General features: G+C 37.7%; 1 long non-coding RNA gene across 6 annotated transcripts; it reads left to right on the top strand.

Annotated features, from left to right (window-relative positions):
* The first annotated feature begins 2,662 nt into the window (after positions 1-2,662).
* On the top strand, positions 2,663-6,299 carry LOC143662500 (uncharacterized). Of its 6 annotated transcripts, none has more exons than XR_013165358.1 (5): positions 2,663-4,015; positions 4,156-4,329; positions 4,949-5,000; positions 5,559-5,631; positions 6,079-6,299. It is a non-coding gene; the product is annotated as an uncharacterized LOC143662500 (long non-coding RNA). The 6 variants fall into 6 exon arrangements; XR_013165356.1 differs by having other exon boundaries at positions 4,156-4,348; XR_013165355.1 differs by lacking the exons at positions 5,559-5,631; positions 6,079-6,299 and adding an exon at positions 5,655-5,779.
* Positions 6,300-7,134: the final 835 nt, after the last annotated feature.

Here is a 7,134-nt window from a genome sequence, read left to right as displayed (position 1 = left end):
TCAATGCATAAAATGAAAATTTTGATGTGTATGTTTTTTTCAGTTATATTTATCATAACAAGCATACAAAAATCATCTAAATGTCCACGAATAGGAATTAAACACACTTTGACCATTGGTACAATGGCATATACTTATAATGTTAAACAGCATGCAAATTCCCTAGAGAAGTAAATCTCAAGTCAAAAATTAAATGTAGAAACAGCTAGAAGGAAAATGGGACTATTTTAATAGATTCATATTATGGAAGCTTTTACTTGTATTTTTATTTTTTCTATATGTTCTAATTTTTTCTCAAAGTGCTCTGTTTAAGAAAGTATGTTTAATTTTTTAAAAGTTGGAAGATGTATTAGTGTGGCTGAGAGAGAATGTCCTAAATATTTTTAACGTTGAAAATGAAGATCCCAGTGTAGTTGGAAAATCCAAAACCCAGCAGAATCTTTTTGACCATTGTTAACTTTCGCATGAGGAACGTCCCAACATGTTTCTTGTCTCATTATTCTTTAGTTAGCATAATACTAATGCATCTATTCAAATATATCTAGCCAAAAACAAGCTTAACACAAGTTGTTTCAATACACATTTTGTCATGAGAGAGAGCATTTGCCTTAACAAGCTTTCAAAATTTCCTTGGAATAAGGAAACTGTTTTGGGTGACTCATCTGTACCAACATGACAGTTTGTTGGGGGAAATTCTTCTAAAAAAATCCATTTTAGTGAAAGAACTGCTTACAATATCAACTCACTAAATTACAGGATTGGATACAACTGGTGGAATGGAAATAAAGGAAAAATGTTGTAGTCCTGCCGGATTTGGAGAGATAAGTGATGCAGTAAATAAAATCCTCCAACAAGAAACCTTGTGACTGAAGTGGATGGGCAGCTGATGTGCACGTGCTTTAAGACCCATCCACTGCCCAAACCATCCATATGTTCTTAATGAGCTCAGAAAGATAAGGAAGAACAGTCTCAATGGTTGTCTGAATCAATGAAAATATTGTCAAATAATATATGCTTTTAGAACATGACTCCAAAGTTAAAGACAGAATTATTGTGGAGTCACAGATGTTAAGGAGAAGACTGGGTCATTTGCAAATGCATCACCTAAGTCATTAAAAAAAAAAAAGGGATGAGTTTCTGTTGAATTATGAGACATATTGAAAAACACAGCCTTGAAATCTGATGAGCTGATTTGTAGTTCTAGCTCTTTGACCAAAAGACTTTGCATAAGTTACCAAATCTCTCTCCTTTCCTTTCGTCATCTGTAAATCGGATACAATAATAAACAGCTCAAAATTTAGTTTTGAGGCACAAGCTCACAAAAAAACCCATTTGTAAACTGTAAAGTATTTCACAAAAGTGAGCAGTATTATGCTAATTCATTGAACAAAAAGTTCTGGAGTTGCATAGCTTCAACATTGCAGCCAAGCCTTGATTCATCTCAAAACTGGAGTACCCACACCTGTTAGTATCATCTGGAATGGCCTAAAAGTACCTGGGTTTCCCTGCATCATCTGGCCGTCATCAAGACTGCTGCCCCTCCCCAGCCCCCCACCCCCCACAGGGACCCCCTGACCTGGTCTGCGGAGGTCCACCTGGTATTGGAAGAAGATGTGGCACGCACACGCTCTAACGATTCTGCAACCATCTCAGGCCTGATCAAAAGGACCTAAGCTAAAATTAGTAGGCATCAAATTGCTTTTTAATTTACACCAATTAGAAATAAGGTGTCACCACATACCATTCATGAGGAAAAGATTGCAATGAGAATGATAAAGGAAAGCAAGCTGCACATCCCTGAATTGCAAATGCAGTCATGTGCATAACCAGTGCTCAAGTGCCTGAAATCAACGAGCTAAGAAGGAAAGTTATTATATCTGTCCACAGTAGTGCGTGGCCGTAATTATAATGGTTTCATCTGAAAATATGAGTGCTGTGAGTTTTTTCTTAGTAACTTATCTTGTGACTAAGTCACAAATCATAGATTTACCCTGAAACAGGGAGTGTAAAACCATCCAATTGGCCTAAAACCAAGAGGACTCGCGCACTTTCTCGGCGCCTAAAGAAAACCGAAAGGGAAACACATTTCTTCTCCTCCCTCCCAGCTTTCCTCCCTCCTTCTGCTTCTCTCCCTCCTTTCTTCTCTTCTCCTTTCCTTCCTTTCCTCTTGTATGCAATAAATATTTACTCAGTGCTTGCATGGCATGCTAGGAATATAAAAATGAAACAGAAGTATCATATTTTTTAATATAGCACAAAACCACAAGAAAGGAAAAGCGCCAAATTTATTGTGTGTTTTTCAGAAGCTTTCGGAAATCCTCTTTATAACATATATCAAAAGAAAATATATGAGTGTAGGGGATAGTGGAATTTGGGGCTTTTCTTAAACTGGCAAAGTGAGTGAGTTAATTACAGGCCATTACAGATTTAAACTATGGAATTTGAAAAACATCTCTTCCCCAGATAATTGGGAACTAAGTCAATGAATGATGGTTGGTGTATAAGATATGCGAGTGGATATGCTTAAAGGAATGTAATATTAATTATTATCTTATAAATTTTAGTGGGTTAATTATTTTAAATATACAGAATAAAAGAGTGGGGCTTGAGTTCAATTTATTTTCTCATAAATGCAAGGTTGTCTAGCAACAGTGCTGGGCCCTCTGGGGGCCACAAGGAGGAGAAAATCATGGTCTTGGCCCTCCAGGTCTGGGAAGGAAGAGAGCCTTCTTACCTTCTCAGGCTAAAAAGTGACTGATACGAAATAAGGAACAGTGTTAACCGACGGCAGTGATAGAGGATAAAAATAAGAATTCTGGCAAAGGATCATAATTGCCTGATGGAGAAGTGGCTTCCGGGGTGAGCTGGGGATAAAACTTAGGACTTTAAAAGAATGAGAAAAGGAAAACAAGAGAACAGTAGCTGTAAAGAGAAGGTGAGCCAGGGGCGAGGTGATGGGCCCCCAAGAGCCCTATGAAACTGGGACGCAAGAAGAGTTTGGAAGCAGAGTTGTCAGCTCCAGGAGGGCTTATGCGGATGTGGAATAGCCTTCAGGAAGAATCAAGACCAATTCTGCCAGCCCCGACCGGCCGCTCTGTCACTGACCACCAGGCCTGGCTGCGCGCGGTGGAGACAGTTCCAAACGCCCAGCACAGTGGGGACCCTGGCAGCGGCTGCCTGGGAGAGCCTTGGGCTTTGAGTGCTGGCGCTGAGGTCACTCCTGGAAGCGGCTGTTTTCTGGGAGTGATTTGGCAGAATCGCTTACGAAGGCTGCCCGTGTCCCGTGGGGAGGAAGCTTCGTGCAGCTCATGAAATCATGCCCAGCCTTCGCAGGGCTCCGCGTGCCTCCCTGCACCGCCGGCATGACACTATTTCATGATATTTCTAACCCAACCAGGAGCACTGCCAAGGCCTTTCTGATTTTTAATGTGGCCACGCTCCTCTTCCACAGATGGCAGAGCCGTGCCCCCGCGCAGCCGGTGTCCGCCCCCGCGGGCACCCACCCCCCGCAGGACTTCACCGCGCAGGCCGGATCCCCCGAAAACGCTCCTGCTGCACGTTCATCTCAACCGCAGACAACGAAGAAATTGCAATTGTTTCCATTCATGCGTAGTTTAATGAGGGTAGCTTAATAATAGCAGTTGCAGGAAAATCGAAAACTTTCCAGTTACAGGAAAAACCCTAGTGTCCCTACATATGGGTAATTATTTCCCGGTTCGGAGGCTTTCCAGAAGAATGAAACGATATATCTATAGCTTTGTTTTGTTTCGTTTTTCTTCCACCATCAGAGAGTACTAACGGAGAAAAAGGGGGAAAATAATATGCTGGTTAGGTATGAAAAGCGAACCCATTGTGATGGTGATACAAGATTACATCATGCATTGCCATAGCAACTAAACTTATAAAATAACAATTATGAGCAGAAGTTATTTGAAATAGCTTTCTTGATAGTTGATATACAACTCCAGTGAAAAGATGAGACAGATAAATAGAAAGATTTGTTCTTTCAATTGAGGTTTGATTCACTATTTGTCTCTGTTCTTGATTTTCCCCCATTATACTCTGAACTTCTGTAGAGGGAAGAAATATCCCTTTGTCTCTTTGATGGAATAAAAGCAACGCTTAAACCTTTCTCTCTACCTTTTTCTGTTTTAGAAGAGCTCTACCATTATTTACTCTACTCAAAAGGAAGCTGAGCACACATTCAGCAGGTACAACATATGTAACAATAAGAAAAATACCACAGGGAGGCATTTCCCGAGAACAAAAAAATAAAATGAAAATAAAGCGCCAATGAAACCGGCTACAAAGTTCACTTTCATTCTAACGGTACAGTCCTACCCCTTGTGTAAGTTAGGTTTCATTTTTGTTTAAAATCTACACTGTGAAAGAAACATAATAGGTTAGATTTATCTTCTAGACTCGGAATCTCCTCCTCTGGTTTATTTTTTCTTTGTCCATCTTACAAGTATATGGGTACAAAGTAGTTTTAGTGTTTAAAAGTGTACTTGATGATCTACAGAATTAAAATAGCCCTAATAATTCAGTGAACTCATAGGCTTTATAGCCAATGTTTTCTTTCTTTCTTCTTCTTTTTTTTTTTTTTCATTTCAAGAAATGTGGAAAACATTAGCTAAAATTGTGTTGGCCTGTACAATTTTATTCTGTTAAAGACAGGTTTTATGATACATTTAGCCCTTTAAATGACACTAATAGTCTCTGGAGACACATGGTTTTTCCTCTAGTGCAACAATTAAGTCTATTTCAATGTTATTTGGATAAGTTGAAACAATTCAGTTACTGTATGTCTGCTCCTAGGTGTACTGTAAGCCCAAAGGAAAGCACCTAAAATTACCTAAATAATAAAGTTTTAGCCAACTTTAGTCATGTACCAAGCTATTCATCTTTTCCATATTTCACTCCTTTATTTTTCTCTCATTTCTTATAGAAGGTGAATAATCAGACTTTCTGCAGCATGTGCTGTTCAGAGGACGGCCTGAGTAATGAGTATTATTAATCATAATTGCGCTCTTTTCTCCTTCCCCCTGCTCCTGCCCCCCACTTCCCCCAAGTTTGAAATATATTTACCATTAGAACCTAGCTGTGTTTCTTTTATTTATTTCTTTTCCTCTTTTTTTTTTTAAATCAAGTAAGTTAGAATGAGTACTGTGTATAATTAGCCATAAGCCTTCTGGTTTTTAGGTGTAAGAATATTTTGATCATTGAAAAGCTGTTCAGAATATATATTTGTATGTTGTTCAATTATGAAGCTCAATTACAATCAAATTATTATGACTGGGAATAAGGAAGTCAGAGGAAGTAATTTAGCAAATTCCAGATCTGTACCTTTGACTTAACTCAGCTTTCAAGTTAAAGTTTAATCCCTAGGAGCAAAGCAGAAGTCCAGGAACGCTTCCACTTCAGTAATTCTCCCCAGGTAGTTTTAGTCACCTCTCAGGGATCTGATCTGTTGAAATTGCTTTATTAGAAAAATTGCTGGCAAAAAAAAAAAAATCTCTTTTTTTAACATGGGCATATGTTCTTTTGTCATTCTATAGGAAAAGAAATTAAATTCTTAATAAAACTGGAAAGAAATGGTTTCAAGATTTTGCAGACTTCAAGGCGTTATTAGTGAGTGCATTTTTATTTTTCAGGCATCTGTTTTTTAAATCCAGAAGAGACTCGAAAAGTGGCAAAAGAGAACAACCACCCAGACAAACAGAAAAACAATCTTGGCTTTAACATTTTAAAGTCAATTTAATATTAATAAAATTGTGATTATGACAAATACTTTTTACAGGCACTATTGTTTTTTTGTAATTTCCTCTTGCATCCATAATATACCAATACTCAGAAAATAATAGAGAATTTTATCCCTGGACCTTGTGAGATCTAGGATGAATAGGAAACGTTAATTATTGCCATTGTTTATTCCCAGAGAGTAGGGGCACAGAGCGAATGTAATGGTCCTCAAAATGTCATGCTCTTCTGAAGATATATCTCTCAAATCTTATCTCATGTGGTTACGTGAGCTCTGCATTGTGCTTTTGTATAATGTTTATGTCCATCTCCTCACAGAGATGATAGCATGCTTAAATTGCACAGCCGTGGCTTGGCACACTTCGATGCCCAACTGAACTTTCCATGGCGTTTGGAAACGTGTGGGCTAACAGCAGGCACACCAGCATTTCTGGATTGTCGTGTTAATGTCATCATGTACCATTGAAACATGCTAATGAAAAAAGAAAAAATATGTTTCACCACGGAGGCATGAAAAAGGAAAAGAAGTTTTACAAACCCAAAAGAGAAATGAAATAAATATGGATTTGTTACCTTGTTAAATATTCTTTTGTTGTTATCTTAGTGAATGAGGTTTTACTTCAGTACTTGGATTAAACAAAGATATGGTTTATGCCTATGTGATAAAAATTAGGAAACTTGCATAGCTATTGTGGAGTAAATAGCGATTTTCTTCAGCAAGTTTTCTGACTCAAAACTTATACTACACTAATTCTTTTAAACAAAAGAGCTGTGAAGATAAATGAAAATATCTTTAACTTTAATAGCTAGAGAAAGCAATAGATTTTTAAATGCAGTGCATTCATAAGTAATTAATTTTTGTAAAATGCTTTCAAATTGTCCATGGGAATATAATTTCTATGGTAAATGCAAAGTTGTAGGCTTGAAACTTATACATGAATTTCAATTTCAAAAGGCTAAGTGTACACTTTCTTCCTGTACCTGGACAAATAGAAAGTTTAGTGCCCAAACTAATATAATATAAAAGGAGATAGGGATCAACACAATTTTCAAACCAAATAAGCTCTCACTGCTGATTTATGTTACTCGCCATTCATGAAATAAAGCACCTTCAATGTTTCTGTCCACATTTTTAATTCAACAAAATATCTCTAAACCAGTGTTGTTAATATAATGAGAATAGTTGCTATATTAGTCAGGATTCTCTAGAGAAATAGAATCAGCAGGAATTATCTGCATATATAAAATTTATAAAAGTATTTCATTTAACTGTGGAAACATAAAGTCCAAAATCCGTAGGGCAGGCTGTGAAGCTGACCACTCTAATAGAGGGTCTGGACGAACTCCACAGGAGATGCTCACCGGTTGAAGCAG

Source organism: Tamandua tetradactyla, chromosome 18 (assembly GCF_023851605.1).
Source record: "Tamandua tetradactyla isolate mTamTet1 chromosome 18, mTamTet1.pri, whole genome shotgun sequence".
NCBI lineage: Eukaryota > Metazoa > Chordata > Mammalia > Pilosa > Myrmecophagidae > Tamandua > Tamandua tetradactyla.
The sequence above is the reverse complement of the archived record's forward strand: the minus strand, read 5'-3'. Positions and strand labels throughout refer to the sequence as shown.